The 19,843-nt window shown below is 40.3% G+C and overlaps 2 pseudogenes; both read left to right on the top strand.

Annotated features, from left to right (window-relative positions):
- Nucleotides 1-543: 543 nt before the first annotated feature.
- LOC140233769 (uncharacterized) lies at nt 544-11,015 on the top strand (annotated as a pseudogene).
- A 6,782-nt stretch (nt 11,016-17,797) lies between these two features.
- Nucleotides 17,798-18,576, top strand: LOC140233770 (uncharacterized; annotated as a pseudogene).
- The last annotated feature ends 1,267 nt before the right edge of the window (nt 18,577-19,843 follow it).

The raw sequence follows: 19,843 nt of genomic DNA on the forward strand, positions 1-19,843 counted from the left end.
GCATGGCATTTTAAAGGCAAATGACTGTGAACAGGGGAAAGGTTACTTTCCTCATGGCTTGGTAGATTTCCTTGAAAAACAAAATAAACTTGAACTTACCCACACTGAAAATTTCATAAATACCCTTTATCATATCCACTTTTCAAGTCCAGAGAACAGTACAAATTATCAGGTGTTGAAAGTAGGATATTTGAGGAAAGTGGAAGGGTTCTTCAAGATCAATATCATGGTGAACGAGTTACAACCAACGAAATGTAGAGGTGTAGAGGTGATAAACGGGAAGACAAAAAGCATGTAGCAGTAGCTGCTAAGCTCACTCGAAGACTGGACAAATTTTTCAGATACACTATGTCAATCTATAAGAAAACCATTTCAGTTACATTGCAGATAATGAACAATATTGTCAAAACTTCCGATACTGCATGAAGGCAGTACGAATACTGGCAACGCATCTTGAAAGAAAGCAATATGACTCCTCAGAGAGATTATTTGATACTGTATAAAAATCTTGATGTTACACCTTTCATCAAACCTGTGAAGAAAATGGGTGGGTTTTATAAGAATTTCAAAAATACATATAAAGTATATTTGTTTTTTAGTTGTACTGATTACAGGCTATAAAATAAGGATCTTTTCTGCTTGTTGTTCACTCATATTTTTCTCTCCTTCCCTTTTCCCATGGTTCTCATTTCTAGGTATGGCAAATCTATGAGGTAAACGCCGCGTCGACTACCTGAAACTACCTAAAGGACCTTCGATGCCAAATTGCCATGTTAAGAAAGGCAAATATTCTGCAAGAAAATTGTAGAATTTAACTCTGCGGGAGACTAAGATTGAAATCAACTGTGTGAAACTTCTAGTACACTTCATCCGTTGGCTCCAAAAATATGATGAGTGGCATAATGCCTCAGATGTTTTGAATATTTCACGAGAGTTCCTGAAGTCTGACAAGAGCTGTAAGCCTGAAAGAATATTATTTGCTAAACTTATCAACCTTCATCAAGAAGGCCCTCAATGGGCAAAGAAAACTCAACAGCTTGGTAGAAATAAGGCTACATGTACCTATAGTGAAAGACATGTTTGATGACATTCAGCAAAATTTTGTCACTACACCTTCAACAGATGAAAGTATTCACTTGAAATGGTTTACAGATTTTATTTTGGCAAACAACGTACACAACATTTTGTACACACTACCAGTTAGCCCAAACAAAATCCTTTGTTGAGGGCAGCACGGGAGAAGGATCTTCTCCTGTTTCCGGGGATATTGGTGTGGTTCGCACCATCTGTCTTCCCAGAGAGGAGAGTACTAGACCTCCTCGACCAAGAGCATCTGAGAGCTCTGTGGCATATATATAGCCACATGCCGGCTTGCTTTCAATTCCGTGAGAAGGAAGCTACCTTGTCACAAGGGGTAATGCTCCAGCAGGTAGGATGCTTACGCTATCTAGCCCAGACCCTTACCGGATCTGCGGACTTGGAGGGTCTCCTCGAACTGTTGGAATCAGAGGCCCCTGCCCATTTCATGTGGGAGATCACCTGCGAAAAGAGATGGACGCACTTATTTCTGGAATGGGGTGGAATCGACCGGCCACCCTAACGATCAGGCCCAGCAATACTCCTGCAGACCTGCTGCACTGGCGGGAATTAGCTTGGCTAACAGATAAGATGTCACAGTGGGAGTGGGAGAGGTTTCTCCTCCTGGGCAGGGTAGATAATCACCCTAGCCCCGTGCATACTCGGGCTGCGCCCCCTTCCTCGGTGCTGGCTAGTGGGAGTACAGACCCAACAAACACAACGGCCCGGGGTAAGGGTGCTCCAATTAAGCAGGAGGATGCAGTGAATGCCCAGGCAAGGGATGGTATATCTTTGCCTGCTACCCAGAGGGGTACGATTAATATGTCACCTTGCCCTGCTGAGGCTACTGTGTCCACTGCCCCGTGCTCGGCCGCCACACTGGCCCTAAACTTTGCAGTTGTAACCCGTCGACCAGTCAGTTCGACAGTTATTTTCACCCTGTCAGGTTGGAGGGCAGTTTGCAGAAAAAGGGGCACGCTGCCATCACAGTGGAAGGTGAAAGACCTCCGCGGGTTCCCGTGCGGCTCACTGGGGGGGGGGGGGGGGGGGGATGATCAACTATTGTGATCCCGCAAGGTTTTCCACAATAGACATCCCTAGGGAGAGATGCTGGCTGGTATCGGTTGGAATCCACCCTAAACAGGCTAGCTCAGTGGTAGAAAAGGAGGTAGATGAGCTGAGTAAGCTCATCTGCAACCCTAACATCCGGGCTTTCGGGGTTGGATTACACCTCCCCACCCCAGAATTGGAGCAAACAACTTTCCCTGCTGAAAGCCTGCCTCAAGATTGGGTCAACAGAAGGTATTAGTACGTGTACTTCACATCCGGGGTCGCAATTGAGGATGTCCCAGATGCGGATGAACCCTTCCGGATTTGTCGGGAGGCAGTGCACTCATACATTAATCGCTACCAGAGGATCCATATCCACTGTTGCGCACTTGGGACATCCTAGCTAGTGGCTTGGCGGAAGATGTTTCACAACATGTATTTTGGTTTCACAGCCTGGGTGCGATTTTTTAGCCCCAGCCAGCTGGAAGCCCTGAAGAAGGTGCCAGTTAACCGTATTCTGGTGGAGACAGATTCTCCAAGGATCTCAAGATTACCATTCCGGTTTATACTGGAGAGGTGGCCTCACTTGTTGCTCAAGCACAAGGGGAAGCTGTCGCTCCCCTGTCCACAGGGGAGGTATAAAAAAGGGATTGCCTTTATGCGCATCCCCCAGTTGTGAACCGCATCCTGAACGAAGAATACTGACTGAGCAAGCTTTACAAGTAAGTAAGTATTACCCGTGAAACCACCGTTACTACAACAACATGTTAGAGTCTCCCAGTGCTACTGCAAGATGGTGAAGTTCAATGAAGTTCAATTAATATTTCACTCAACTGAGGGAGAGGTGAGTCGGTAATCTTTCTGTTAATCCTTGAAATCAATCTTACTGTATGAAAAACACTTAACCTTATTGTTTTAATTGTGGGAAAGCTTTTCGAGAATGAAATTAAATTGAGAGTGCACGTCAGACAAACTAAAGTTAGACCTAGGGTTCCAACTGTGCTAACTAACCGGTTAATAACTTGCGCAAAAAAATATCCACGTTTACAGTAGGCTTATATAAGGAGAACGATCCGTTATGACGGAGGCACATACCTACCAGTTGCTATAACGACGTTTCTACTTTATCTTACTGTTAATTTTAAAACACTCCATGGATCACAAAGCTGTAGTGCACTTTTAACAGTTTCATTTTTTTTCTCATGGATGTGTGTCTTTTATGTAAAATATTCATTTAACAGGTTAAGAAGGAACAGGCTGAAGAGACTAAAGGAAAGAAATGACAAAATCAAAATCAGAAGTAGGACGACAGATAAACCGACAATCATGATGGACTATGGAATGGAAAATACAAGTGAAAATGACGAGACTAAAGTGGACGAAAGAGAAAGCGGGACCAACGGACTTAAACGACATCTTGTCTGATCTCTTTGAGCAGACTAAAAGCCCTATTATCGACACCCACCAACCCCTCTACGTGTTCAGTCAAAACACAGAATGCACCGCTAGCTTAGAACAAAAACTTGACATGGTTATGGAACAAAACGCAACCATCCTACGTAACCAGGAATCTATCATGAAAGACTTGAACATCCTCAAAGCCCAAATCACGCCTCCTAAACACCAACCAAAATACAAAGAATTGGATGACAACACTGTCAACACTGGAACAACAGATGTGAACCTCGTCATGCAAGAGTCAAGATACTTGCAAGCTTTTGAACAAAGCAGCAACGGCAAGGAGTTAGTCCTGAACTTCTTAGTGAGTTCTTTGAAAGAGAAGAGCTTGCCCACTAACAAGTGTCTATATGGACAAATACAATACAATTGGTGATAATCCTATCATTGAATTTTCAGTTGTTAGGAGATCAATGTTATTCTATGTCATTTTTAATCCCATGACTTTTGAACTTTAACCTCATGAACTCGAATTCAAGTGTTATTTTATTATGAAAACATTCTGCAAGTTTGCTGAACCGATCATCAGTTCGTAAGTAACTGGGAAATTGTGCATATTTATGTCCTGTATGACCCCTATTTAATTGATTAATTACACCCTCCAAGTATGGTGACAATACAAATGTATCATCATCCTTTCGCAGTGGCACGGGGCATCAGGCACACGCCCCATTTAATTTCCTTTTTTTAAATCAAAGAAATTAAAGAAATAAAAAGGGGGCACAGTGGATGCTACCCCCCCCCCTTCATTACTCTAGCAAGTCGTCACTGAAGCACATTATGGATGTAATTTTCCATTCAATGACACGAAAACAGTCATGTTCTGAAGTTTGTTGGTTCTCATCACTGGCGATTATTCAAAGGTGTTTCAGTATAAAAGGGGGCATCTGCCAAATATTTGTATAAAGAGTTAGAGAGTGATGACAACAGTCGGACAAGCGGAAGCAAAGGTGGAGACGAGAGCGCCAGCGAGACAGAGGAAGAGAGCAACATACAGCCTCCTACTACCAGGAGGATTGAGATAACATTTACAGAGCCCCAGAAGAACACTGGAAGTTTAATGTTGTTTTTTTGTGTTTTGAAATGGAAATAAACAAATCTGATTCAATTGAACTGAAAATGTCATGTTGCTCTTCCTACCAATGCGAGAACATAACATACCTTCCCCAAATGTTCTCTTCATGTGATGTTCCTTGTCTGCCTCCATGTTAGTAATGTATCCTCCCTTTGTTTATTACTCTTTTTGATCACCAGATGGACAAATTATCGAGGCCAACCATCTTGTGTCAACACTGCTGATGTCAGGGTGCCTTGCCTTAAACGGCAAGCAAAGTACAACATGGTCTTGTGGCCAGGGTTGGCACCAGCACCTCTACAAGCTGGAGACTTCGTCCAAGCTATGACGGTTGATGGAGAGCGGGGCGAGGTTCTGTGTGTTGCAACAAATGGCCCCTTTAAGTGTGAGGTATGTGAGCGCCATTCCATAAACGTAATATACGCCCTCCCTCTATCGGATTGTTACCTTTATGGCTCGTATTTCGCCCATTCGAGCGTACTACGCGAAATCGCAGGATAAAGCCCTCTTAGAGCTAGCTTCTATACACTCTTTGGTCATGACTACCAGTGTAAGATGGAGAAATTGGGACTTCATACTTTACTGAATCATTTATTTAATCATAAAACAGAACAACCCTCATGTAGATTATAAGTGTTTCTTGATTGACCGAGTTAAGAATTTATCCCCATTTCCTGCCCAATTATTCTGTCTAAATATAAGATCAGCCCAATCCAATACCCTGTGTACACTTCCTAGTGGTATAGTCTCCTATCCTTTTATTAACAAGACCATCAATCCTCCAATTAAACTTCCATTCAGAACCCAACCATCTCTGCTATTACTTTGGTTAATCTCTACTCAATAGTTAATCCTTCCCTTTGTCCCCAATCAAGTTTAAGTAAATTCAGACTAACTGTGTTTACAATTCCCACAGCCAGTCCCTTACTTAATACTGTTCAATGAAACTATAATCCTCACATCAGAGACCCTCTCCTACTGATCTCCTAAAGCCTATCCATGCTCCTATATATCTTATGCTCCTGGAGTTGAAGAGGCAATCTTACTCCGGCCCCTGACTCTGTTCGGTCATGTGCCCAAGAAGGACTGAACAGCATTCTTCCTATTTAGTACCGACAATCTTCCCTCATCAATATTATTCATCATTCCTGAATTCTGAATCATTGTAATGTTCATCTTATAGTAACTGTTCCTGATCATTATATTTAATAAACGATTGTATATCTTGAACTACCATCTTGTCTTCTGACTGGATTAATGTTTGACTGTGGCTTGGCATATTGTTAAGAGTGCACACCACGCTACCGACACTTAAAACCAGCACTCTTACATAGACAATAAGATCAGCTGAATTGTACTTCTGACCATTTGACCATGGGCAAGGTTTTTGCTTGCTGTACGATAAGGACGCCCAGGCCCACAACCACTGTGGTGATGCCCTGGTTTGCGCAGTCTATCGATAGAACGAAAAAAAAAATGACCAATGTATTTTCGGGACGAGTGCCCGAACAGTGCTAACCGGTTAATATCCTCATTCCGCTGAATCAAAAACAAGCTAATTCAATCTTACCCTGCTGAGCGTGAAAAATAAGTTGCACAAAAAATATCCACTTTTACAGTAGACCTATAATTAGGAGAATGATCCGTTATGATGGACGCACATACCTACAGTTACCAGTTGCCATAATGACGTTTCTACTTTATTTTACCATTAATTTTAAAACACTCCATGGATCACAAAGCTGTAGTGTACTTTAACAGTTTTATTTTCTACTCATAGGTGTGTCTTTCATGTAACATATTCATTTAACAGGTTAAGAAGGAACAGGCTGAAGAGACTAAAGGAAAGAAATGACAAAATCGAAATCGGAACTAAGACGACAGACGAACCGATAATCACGATGGACCATGGAATGGAAATTACAAATGAAAATGACGAGACTAACGTGGACTCCACCGAAAGAGAAAGCGGGACCAATGACATGACAACGGACTTAAACAACATCTTGTCTGATCTCTTTGAGCAGACTAAAAGCCCTTCTATCGACGACCATCAACCCCTCTATGTGTTCAGTCAAAACACAGAATGCACCACCAGCTTAGAACAAAAACTTGACATGGTTATGGAACAAAATGCAACCATCCTACGTAACCAGGAATCTATCATGAAAGATTTGAACATCCTCAAAGCCCAAATCACACCTCCTAGGCCTCAACCAAGATACGAAGAATTGGATGACAACACTGTCAACATTGGAACAACAGAAGTGAACCTCATGCAAAAGTCAAAATACTTGCAAGCTTTTGAACAAAGCAGTAATGGCAAGGATTTAGTCCTGAAACTTCTTAGTGAGTTCCATGAAAGAGAAGAGCTTGCCCACTACAGCTTCAATGGTGGAGAGGCAAAAAAAGCTTTAAGATATGATTACCACTTCAAGGCAATCGTCGCTCAGGTTGACATTCAGTTCCCCGGATTTGCCTCCACAGTGAGGCAGAAGAAAATGCTGCGCAATGCAGTAAATTCTAAATGCCGAAAAGCGAGCTATTGTGCCAAGTGAGCCGAGTTACTATTCTGCGTTTTTGTTATCCCTCCACCAGGAAGTGGAGCTCGATGCATTATGTTTTGGGGTTTTCTGGCCGGCCGGCCGTAATCAATTTTGCGGACAGCGTAACCAGCGTAATGTATACCATTCACCTCTATAAGTAGTTTTGTATTACACCTCATTACCTCACCTCATTACCCTCTGGCCAGCTTTTTCGGCGTTAAAAGTAAAAAAACCACCCTTTTACTGCTGTGGTGTAAACACTCATACACGAAGATGATTTTATGCACACAAAAAAAAAAAATGTGCACAATACAGTATGCGGTCCTCATCCGCGACTTGACCATCATTTACATGTTATGTTTGATTTTGGTAACAACTTAAATTTGAATATGCAGCATGAAGGTAGAATACAGTGTACTTTTTCTTACCTCCGCTGTAAATTATATTTACGATAGCGGTTTTATTAAAAAACACCAAAAAATACACATTTGACTATCATTTAATTTAATTTCTTATGGTTTGCAAACCTTGTCATAAATCGCAACCATATACCAATTTAATCAATATCACATTGCTTTACAGGTAAAGATATGTTGATAGCAATTTGTGGGTCAAATCTAATAACCGCACCAACCACGTATTATTACTAATCCTTTGTTTTTTCCTCTTGTTATGTATCCATGCGGTTCCGATTATAAAGAGTGAGAATAAATGAGAAGCTGTTGTGAATGTAAATGACAAATAAAAAATCATTTTATGTTTCTTTCAGCGTTCTGCTATGATCAATTGATGATTTGAAGAACTGTTGATCAATTGAAATTAACGTGTACGCTTGCATGTGTGTGTGTGTGTCTATATGTTCCTCTGTGTGTGTTTGCGTGTGTGTGAGATTACTAGCATCCACGCACACGGCCACAAACAATTTCAAGCCGTGGAATTCTAATCTCATGCTATAAACCACCATACGCCGCCAACACCTTTGGGCCGGCCCTCGCTGATTTCTCATCTCCCTGTCGCTGTGAATTTCTCTTTATATCACTCCCTAGGGCGGTGCCTTATACCCTATCAACACAACAAACTGAACTCCCACACACAGTAATGTCCATTGGACACAATCACACTGAGTAGACTTCTTTTGCTTCTTCTGCATTAAGCTGAAGATTCTTCCAGACTGACTTGATTCTAATTGTTCTCAATCATTCAACTACTAGTATGTTTCTCTTCAGAGTGTTATTATGTTGTTAGCCTTAGAGGGAAAACAGCTCATTTGATATGGAATTGTTGGGAATATCACAGGACACGTTACTACTGATTTGAGAAGAATTTCCTTCTCAGTCTTCCAAATGGGAATGTATACTGGTAATCTCCCCTACAAGCCTAATCAATAACGTAAAATTCAGTGGTTTTATTGGGATTGAAAGTGTGTTTTACTTTTAGCAGCAGCTGATACTCCTGTCGATTGATTACTAATATAGGGAGAAACTACACATGGAACGAGTTGCCCGTCGCAGCGTGGTAATTCAATTGGGTGTAACAATATACCAGATTAAGAACTATTTTCCATTTATAACACAGTATCCCGACAGTAAAAAGAACTGCCGTGTCGGTAAAATAATGTCAATGTGACGATCAAGCAATACCATGTAAATAATCATGACAGTTGTCAAAATGTCACTTCACAATGTCTTTCTTGTCTTCTGTTTTGTTTTTGTTTGTTTTTAAACGAAGGAGCTTCGATTTTTGAAGCTCACTTTTCACATTAGCATTTACATATCAAACTTTGCATTCTCGCAATTCAATTGCCTGACAAAGAATACGATGAGTCACATGTATTAAACGACATTTTTTTAATTGATTTCGTTCAGAACCGCATTCCTTCAGATCACCAAAAACTGAGAGAATTGTCATGCCACATTACATAGCTCATTTCATTGTCGTAATCAGGTACTACTACTATATACCTAATGTTAGTAACATAATGCCTCTGGCGACACTGTTGGCGGAGGCAAAATGACACCTTTGTACCAATACTCCTTGCTCACAAGAGATGACGTGAGCTCTTGCTCAGTTATTTGGCGGGGGTGTTATTGTAGGGGAAGAATTTAATCGTGTGGTGGAAGTGCTAGTAATTTTTTGAATTTCTACTGTATATTCATGGATAAGATTTTAATAATTGATATCAAAAACTTTTCCACGTAGATGGGACGGCTACGTAAAAGAACAGAATTCAATGGTTCATAATGGTAGGAGTTTTATTCCTGTTATGTTGACAGTTGGCAGCCAAAATGGAAAGATTGTAGGGGCAGCCAATCCCCACTAAAGGAGCAGCTAAGAGTAGGACTTGCAAGTACGAGAGATTCCTGCTCCAATAGGGACAAACACAAAAGCTAACCCCAGACATTCTACCCAGTAGTGAAGGAAATTTGGGATCCGGAAGGAGCTTGACAAAGAAGGTTAATTTATCTGCAGAAAAGCAAAGGACATGTGGACTGTCAATCAGTAATCAACAAGTCCTATAGATCTTTAGCTCACTGACTGACCCCAAGGCTCAAGAGAGCCATCGGCCTCCCTGTCCCTTCACACACAATCTAAATGGGGTAATTCCTGGCCTGACTAGCATTAAACTAGTTGAGCACGATTAGTAAAAATTGCTATACATACGAACATGATGATAGTAAAATGCTGCAATGCAGCTAGTAATGTTCTGCTGGATTAAATCACGACATGGTTTACTAACCCAAAGCTAGTCAATGAAGTCTGACTAACATAAAATTGCATGCTCAACTGTACTAGCTTGCAGTTATACACCAAAAATTAGTCAAAGTGGAGACACTAGTGCAAAGCTAGTCGAAGTGGAGAAACTATCAAAAACTTGTTGATCTTATGAAAACGGCACATGTTAGTAAAACTGAAAGCACTACCGTGAACTAGTTAGTCAAGCTGGCAGAACTAGGGTGCATGCCCGCAGAAAAACTGGCGCGCACAACTAGTCAAGCTATATAGAGGATAAGCAAAGAGCGTTGCTCCATAGGCTCTCTATTTCAGTCGAATTAAGTCTGAGTACGGCACTTCTTAAAGCCACGGCACTTCTTAAAGCCGTGTCACACCTTTCTGGGGGCAAGCCTTGCATGTGACTTGCAAAGAACCTTTTTTGCTCCCCGGAGGTAGTAAAAAGGACTTTTATTTGCCATCACATTAGCACATCAACACAGCTGGGAGAATACCATAGTGCTATTGCACTCCCACGTCATGTGTGGCGATCATCTGAGTAAGAAGTATGATGCATGTACTGTTAAGTGTTAGTCCACTGTCACATCACACTTCTAGCTGAAGATCAGTGCGCTCACACATCATGGGGATCGATCCCCCTTGTAGCAGACGACAACGGGTACTATATTTCAACATTATTTTTAATGAAAGTTACAGGTGACCTCAGGTATTGAAATTTGGTAGAGATCATCTTTGAGTCTTTCTAAATATGCTGAATGATGAAGCTAAACAGTAATTACTAGCTTTTGTATTGGTGCACACTTTAGTATTTGTGTGGACAAAACAAAATTGCATATTGTCTTGTGGAGATGAGCTCTACATCCATTTCTGAACATTGTGTTTTCATGCTTTCCTCCAGATAAAAAGACGTAAACATCACAGTTCTTTGGGAGTGATGGTGATTTAAAGGAACTCGGTGTAGGGGTCATCATTTGGAGAACGAAGACGGATATTGATAGCTGTACAGTCTCTGTCACACCAAGAGGGTGCAGACCACCAGATTGATGAAGTACCAGATGCGGCCAGCGACTAGCCATTGAATGCAGGGTTGACCAATGCTGGAAACACTGGGCCTAAACACCAGCAAACGATCCGCTAAGATATGGACTTCCATTGCACTAACTCTGCTGTAAGCTATTCTGTTGTTTTCCATGATGATTAATGAAGGGAGACTAGTTTGAAATTGACATTTATTTTACATTCTAGAGATTCAGTAATGACATAAAGAGGCTACATTAAGAGACTGAAAGCTTGGTTGGTTTTGTTTTGTTCGAAGAAATGATTTAAAAGTATTTTGATACTTCATGGAGCAGTTTTGGAGCTGTCCTTCCTATGAAAATAAATGCCTTCAGAGGATAGTTTTGTACTTGTATTTAAGAAAAATGTGTACTTGCCGTATCAACAAAACTGCCCCCCCCCCCCCCCCCCCGGGAAAAAAAGCAGTAACTGACATTTTTATGAATTTTTACTTTTTTGCAAAAATGAAGTTTACCCAATGCTTTTTAATGTGAATAGGCCAGTTTTGCAAAAAACAAAAATGAAAGTGACCAAAAATGTAATTTTTCACTTTTGCAAAAAGCAGTACCTTGTGGTAACTATACATCCAGTTGATTCAACTTTGCAAATTTCCCCACAGAAGAAAGCAGTAACTACAAAACCTAAGGAAGAAAGCAGTAACTACCAATTTAGTTTAATCATTCAGACTCTGTAGTCCTTCCTGTATATTTTTTCCTAATACCTTAAAAAAAAATTCTATCAATTTTTTAAAACAATAAAAACAGCAGTTTCTTCTATAATTTAGGGGAGAAGATATAAAAAGATTGTTTCACCAGTAACTTGACTCTGCCTGCAGGGAATCATAATGATAAGTTGTAGAAAAAGTTTCTTTCTGGAGACTAGCAAAGCTGGCAGACTGAGCGCGCTCAGAGTCAATGCTGCATGCGCATAATATTTTACAGCATGCTTACAACTGCACGTGCTTACAACTGCACGCACTGCATGCAGAATTCATCACATCACAGTATACAGTCTGAGTGACAGTGCAAACCATGCAGTCACACAGTGATTGAAAAATTTCTGCGGTCCAGGCATGCCTGCAAATCTATCATGAATTGCAGAGGAAAAGTCATGGCGGCAATGGCTTTGGCCAGAGCCAGAAAATCAAGGCGAGCTGAAAATATGAGTAGAAATTTAGTAGGAAAGGTCTCGACAATTAACCCTAAATTATAGAGTTAGAGTTGACGTGTTAAGGTCAATCTAACGTTAGGTCTATTACAATCTACTGTAGATCTGGACATGTAACTAGGATCTACTAACATTAACCTAGTATTTTACTTTCTGAGACTAAGTCCAGATCTACAGTAGATTTAATTTAATGACCAGAAATGTCATTGAACAGCCATTTAAATAAATCTACAATCAACACTTGTTTTTTGTTTTTTTTACTTTGTAAAACTTGTATTAGATCTAGACCCTAGTGTTAGACAACAAAATAATGTTGATGTTGATGATGATGATGATGATCATGGACTTTTCGATTTGCACGTTCACTAGTGAACTGCGACATATGCGGTCATTTTTTAAGCAGTGCGCATGCGCATCGACGAGCTCATCGTTCGTGGCAGATTTCTAGAACGTGTTCACCCTTGTTTTGCTGTCGTTTGAAAACTGTGACGACGTTGTCCGGATTTTTGGTAAGCACACACAAAACACCAATGTAGAAGTCACAAAATCATTGAAAATGAACCCAATTGACTTGATTCTGCGAGCGGAGAGGAGCGGAAGCGTAAGTTCTTTAAAACTAACACATTCTCTTGTGTGTGATTTCCCTCATTTCAAAATTGTTGCCGAATAATCCATAAAATGAACACATTTTATTTATGCATCGGCAATCTGTTGCAGCACACAGTCCCATGCACCGAATTTGGTGTCAGCCGTGCTTAAGTTTAGCCATGCAAGTAAAATTTGCAGGCGTAACTAGTTAGACCACTAATGAATTAGTGTCTGACTACTGTTTCTATCATTGTCATAATTTCCCTCTTTAACACGTTTCTGTATTATTCCGGTTGACACTGCAATTAGATTTTGATGCTGCTTAGATCGAAAGAAGAAATTTCTCGTTATGTCCTGTGTTTTTCTGACTAACGTTAGATCTGACAGTTTTGGGGTGTTGTAATGTAAGAAAGTCAGTTGCAAGTCAATTTTAGGTCCCCAAATCAATCACAAGTCTTGCATTTGAAAATGTGCAGTGGATGCTGGTCTCCCTCTTATCTTACAACAGAAAGTATTTTTGCTGTGCTATACATTGATCTGTTGATTGCATGTTTGAAATTGAAATGTGCAATTGATTGCACATTCAGAGTTATATCCAATGTTGAAATAGCTGTTACTATAATATAAATACACTGTCAATGATTCCCTTACTTGTCTGCCATGGTCATGAATTGTGATAAAAAATTCAAAGACCTTTGTCTTTCCCTTTGGTTAACACAGTCCTCATGCCAATCATGCTCCCGTTCGGTGCCCTCAGGCTCAGGCGCAGGCTCAAGTTCTGCAACAAACCTAAGAACGTTGCTCTCAAAAAGTGAGTATAATATATTCGTACAATTACTAAATGCAGTGCACACACATTTTTAAGTGCTTTCATGATTATGGTCATATCATTCTTGGTCAGTATACAGTGGAAACTCGGTATAACGAACACTGCTATAACGAGCTATCAGTTATTACGAGGAAATTTTCCCGGTCCCAAATTTCCTTCCACACAAGTCTATGTAAAATGCTACTCTTATAGCGAGATCGGCTATAATGAAATAACTGCTATAACGAGATAAATTTTGTGATTTCCAAACAAAGAAAAACATAGCCAGTCAAACCTGTCATAGCGAGGTAAAGCAAAATGTCTTCGGGTAAAGCTTTACTTCGCCTGTGCTATCATGTTCCGAGATTGTAAAGCTCGATGCGCCAAAAACTGTCTTCTACACACATTTTCTTCAGTGCACTCCAGCTAGCACCGCATGTTGTACGTGTACAAACTGTATGCGTGTGTGCGCGCGCACACGTGATACATGCAGAAAATGTGGTGGGACGGCCGTATGTATACATTACATCATCATGACGTTTAGCAGGTGTGAGGCAATCTGATGCTGTGATTGGCTTTCTACGTAGGGTATTCCCCGATCTTGACACAATCCGAAGCTATATAAATTTATATTCAAACATCTACAATTAATAAGAAACAAATTCTTGATATTGGATTTCATTGGCAAAAAACATCTTCTTACCCATAAAGGTGAGTAATACCCTCATACACATTACCAAGTAATCAGTATTGATTGAAAGATGATGGGTAGTCCCACATGTGCAAATAAATGTCTTTATGTTATGCTTTCTTTTATGCCTACTGATATAACGAGATATCGGCTATAACGAGGAAAACGACTCGGTCCCGACCATCTCGTTATATCGAGTTTCCACTGTATACGTAAAATTCCATATCATTGCAACAACTGAACTTTCACCAGACCAGGTACCTATTTGAATACATGTATGTATTGGGAGCACCTGTTCCATTCTCTTTTGTGACATGGCTCATCAACTGCCAACATGTGCCAGAAAATTGTTTTTATAGCATGTAAATTGTCATAAGCTAGTTAGATATGCTGATATATGTGCAGGTAATTTCCTCCAAAAGTCTGTGAAGATTCGCAATGATTGTAATCTTGCAATTACCATGAAGATGACGTCACTGAGCTGAGTACGTCGTCGACGTGTGAAATCGAAATGGTAAAAATGTATGTCTGCGTGCCTCGTCAACCCTGCTTCAAAACATGACCGCATACGTCGCAGTCCACTAGTGAACGTGCAAATCGAAAAGGCCCTATTGATGAGTACAACAGGGCTGCCAACTTTCACGCACTGAGCATGAGACTCGCGCAATTCAACCAATTTTGACTGTATCACTCTGATAATAATAATAATAATAATAATACATACAATTTCTATAGCGCCGTTCTCCACTTTGATTAAATGCTCAAGGCGCTTTACAATTGTACATCAAAGCAAACAGACTGAAGATACAAGTACATCACCGTAATAGAAGAAGATGAAGAAGCAGAAAAAAAAAAAAAAAAACGAAATCTCACGCTACACCCCCAAAATGGAATGTACAAAAATAAATATATCTCTAAATTCTCTGATATTCTGAATATCGATATGCCCAAGCCCAAAGTTTCGAGATTTTCCCGCGCGGGTGTAAAGCTTAACCAATAATAATCGTCTTCTGTTCGCGCGCAAAGACAAGCTATTGGATTACGATTGGTTTCTACCTATACCACGTAAGCGTAGCTTGTACTTTTGACAAATTACAGTACATGTATGGCTATGACGTGTGCTTTACATCGCTTTATATACACTGACTGTGTACGTAGTACAATGTGTACGTACGTACGTACGGCCGCACAGCAGGCCGCCAGGCGCTAGCCAGGAGGATCTTTCTTTCATCTGACTTTCATTCCTTCATCATGGTAAGTTTAACGCTTGAAATTCATATTCAAAATCATTATCAATATAATTTTAATCTTTTATCTGAGAGTGATACGGAGAATAATATGAATTGAACTTTGTTATGTGTATTTTAATTCTTTATGGAGACCAGAAAGTGTGTCCTTCCTGTCAAGTATTAATTTTATGAGAGTACTGTACCAAGAGAATTTTCAATCTGTCGCGTTGAGTCGATCCGGCGCGGTTGAATGCTATGTGTGTGTGTGTGTGTGAATGACGATCTATAGCATGGTAGATACAATTGTATCAAAACACCAATTTTGAAAATTTATTAGTCAGTGGCTTATCTGTGGATAATTAAGTGGTACTTTGTACAATTTAGCTTATTTTGGCATAATTTGGGGCTATGAAATTTCAAATAATTACCCAATTATTTTTTCAAAACTTTCATGAAACTAAACGGCCAATGCTATGTCTCATTGGTTTTCATAGTCAAGTTCCCTCACTGAAGAAAAATGTGTTTATATGTGTCCTCATTTTTTATGGGTTAAAAAATTACAAGGGCTTTTATCCCTTTGTAGCTGATACATGTACCTACCCCCCTCCCCCCCCCCAAAAAAAAAGCAATCTAGTACACTTTCATGTGCCCACTCTCTTATGATAGGACCAACGATATGCAAATTTAGTTTGTGTAGCACTAGAGCAGGGTCTAAAAAAAAGCTACCGGTATGCTACATTGACAAAGGCTGGGGGGGGGGGGGGGGTCCGCCAATACAAGAATTTTTGTATACGACCTTACATTAAAAAGTCGAAGCTTTTTTTTTTTCATTTCAAATTATATTACAGAATTCCATGCCTATCCTGAAAAACAAGTTCATTATGAAAAGAAAACCATTCGGGGGAGGATAGGGGCAAGTAGAATTGACAATATTAATAAAACCAAAGGACTAAACGATAATTTCTATCATTTCAGATGTCGCAAGAAGATGAGACAGAGAGGATGGATAGAGGCAGTGACAATGATAGTGACAACACTCAGATTTTTGCTAAACAGGTCAAGGTTAGTGGCACCAAACCAAAGGTCAAACCAAAGGTCAAACCAAAGGTCAAACCAAGGGGGAAACGAGGTGCAGGAACCTACAAGTCTCCTTTTAAAGGACAAGTTCAACTTCATAAACATAAGGATTGAGAGAATGCGGCAATATTAATAGAACACATCAGTAAAAGTTTGAGGAAAATTGGGCAACTGATGCAAAAGTTATGAATTTTTAAAATTTTTGTGTTGGAACCACTGGATGAGGAGACTACTACAGCTTGTGATGCCGTACGCGACAACAGTATAAAGAAAATGTAAAGAAAATTCAACATATTTTCACTTTTTTCACATAACAAAAGAGCACTTGCCTTGCCTCTTTCTAAAGACAGGGGGAATAATATTACCCATAACATATTTGGTAACAAGTCAAGGGAATGTGTAATTTTTTCAAAAGATGAAATTTTGTGAAATTTTCTTTATATTTTCTTCATATTGTTGTACGCGTGTAACATCATACACTGCAGTAGTCTTCTCATCCAGCGGTTACTGCACAAAAACTTGAAAAATTCATAGCTCTTGAACAGATTGTCCGATTTTCCTCAAACTTTCAATGATGTGTTCTACTAATATTGCTACATTCTCCCAATCCTTATGTTTATGAAGGTGAACTTGTCTTTTAAGAAAGAATGGTCTGAAATTTTGCCCTTCATAAGAATGGGGACCACAGCTGCCCACTTCTGATGCAATATTTGCAGCCAGGAGTTATCATGTGCTCACCAAGTGCCACATCTCTAGCAACGGCCACAAGGAGAAGGAGAGGCTACAAAATTCAACGCGGGGAATAACCCACTTCATTGTTCAAACTGGGGCAGAGAAGTGCAACCATGTTATGGTCAGTCTTGAGCCATAGATTAAGTGAATAGTGCAATCGGGGTCACAACACCTTAAATACAGACCTGTGTTTTCCTTTAACATTTCATTCTTTCGCTTCTGCTAGCCGAGCGAGAACTCAGTACATTGTGATATGATATGGAATATGTATTATACTTTACATTGAAGCAGACCCATGGAGTTCAGTCAAGAAATGGTTTGCCTACTAGAAACAACGCATCACAAACAGAAATGTGGCACCAATCATATGGATGCTCTACAGGACCTTCAAATTTCCTCAGCTACGACAAGCTATGCACTAGTATTTTGGGTAACACGGAAACGACTCTACAGTGGCTGAAAGAAAACAATCTCATTGCAAGTCAGAGATCATGTCCAACATGTCATGGAGATATGAAACTGTGCACTACCGGTGATCGACATGATGGACTGAAATGGGTTTGTCGTAAAGATAGCAGAACAGATCGACACCGCAACGAATGCTCCATTCGAAAAGACTCTTGGTTTGAAGACAGCAATCTCACCATCCGCGAAACTTTGATATACACGTATTGGTGGAGCATGGGAATATCACAAGCGAACATAATTCAGCAACTTCGGCTATCGGACCATACATTCGTTGACTGGGCTATGTTCTGCCGTGAAGTATGTTTGGAAACTTTGAACAACCAGAAAGAGAAAATAGGTGGCCCAGGAAAGATTGTGGAAATACACGAATCCAAAGTAGGCAAAAGAAAATATCACAGAGGACATGTTGTTGAAGGCCAATGGGTATTGGGAGGTATCGAAAGAGACGGCAGAAAGAGTTTCATGTTCGCTGTTGAAGACCAGTCAGAAGCCACTTTGCTTCCGTTGATTCTAGATCACATTGAGCCACAGACGACCATCGTGTCAGACTGCTGGAAAGCTTATAGCAACCTCAGTAGACATGGCTATCATCATGAAACAGTCAACAACACTCTGTGGAGTTCAAGACCTCTGACAGATTCCACACGAATACCATCAAAGGACACTGGAGGCATTTGAAGGCCAGTCTACCACAGTACAGCAGAAAAAAGGCGCACTACAAATCGTATCTTGCCGAATTTCTCTACATTTACCAGCATCCCGACGGGGACATGTTCATGTCATTCATGCGTGATGTAGCTCGTGTGTACAATACGTCTACTTAATTTCATTCAGTTGGAACACCAAACATGCTAATCAGTGCGTGGAGAAGAAGACATTCCTCAAACTTTCTTTTTGCTCATTAAGAGATGCGGTAGCTGTTATCATCTCTACTGTCAATGCATTATAGCATCATTGTTTGCAGTATAGTGACAAATCTACTTAATTGTTTAGTTTAGAAAGTGCACAAAGCGTGAGGTTTAACTATCAGGTCTTGCTCTAGGGTTTGTTGCATTGCAAAGTGTTCTATTCTTGAAGATGATTATTCCCGTGTTTACTGCATTATAGCATCATTGTTTGCAGTATAGTGACAAATGTACTTATTTGTTTAGTTTAGAAAGTGCACGGAGAGCGAGGTTTAATCATCAGGTCTTGTTTTAGGGTTTGTTACATTGCAAAGTGTTCTATTCTTAAATGAAGATGATTATTCCCGTGTGACAGTGATACATCAGCCAAATATTTGTATCAAGAGTTAGAGAGTGATGACAACAGTCGGACAAGCGGAAGCGAAGGTGGAGACGAGAGCACCAGCAAGACAGAGGAAGAGAGCAAAGTACAGCCTTCTACTACCAGGAGGATTGACATAACACGATCTACAGAGCCCCAGGAGAACACTGGATGTTCAACGTTGTTTTTTGTGTTTTGAAATGGAAATAAACAAATCGGATTTAATTCTACTAAAAATGTCACGTTGCTCTTACAAGCAATGCAAGAATGTAACATACTTTCTTCAAAAGTTTTTGATTTCATTTTAGTACATAAAGTTCCCCTGCACTCCAGAGGATGTAAGACATACGCAGGTGAAATTTCACGAAATTGCCAGATTTCCTCACATCATTGGCACTGTTGATGGGACACACGTGTGTTTGAGTGGAGCACCAGTGGGAGCAGAGGAGTACGTATGTGTATGTAAATCGCAAAGGGCGCCATTCCATAAATGTTCAGATCATATGCAATACAGAGTACAAGATCACCAACATTGTGGCCCACATCCAGCATAACAACCACACTAAGTACCTGTTCATAGTTAGCTGGAGAAGCTCATTATTTTGAACATTATTGCTGTGGTGGACATTGCACAGACCAGCCAGGATGTGGATAGCATTACATTCATTGACGAATCAATGCTGTTTTGAGCATGTTCAAATTGAAGTATTTTCAAGGGACAGCAATCATCAAACCAGCCAAAAGTATGGGACTTCCTGAAAGGTACAGAGAGAAAAAAAAAAAAGCTTAAAGGGGAAATAAACCCAAAACATGAATTCTGCCCAC

This window comes from Diadema setosum, chromosome 10, assembly GCF_964275005.1.
Source record: "Diadema setosum chromosome 10, eeDiaSeto1, whole genome shotgun sequence".
In the NCBI taxonomy this organism is placed as follows: Eukaryota; Metazoa; Echinodermata; class Echinoidea; order Diadematoida; family Diadematidae; genus Diadema; species Diadema setosum.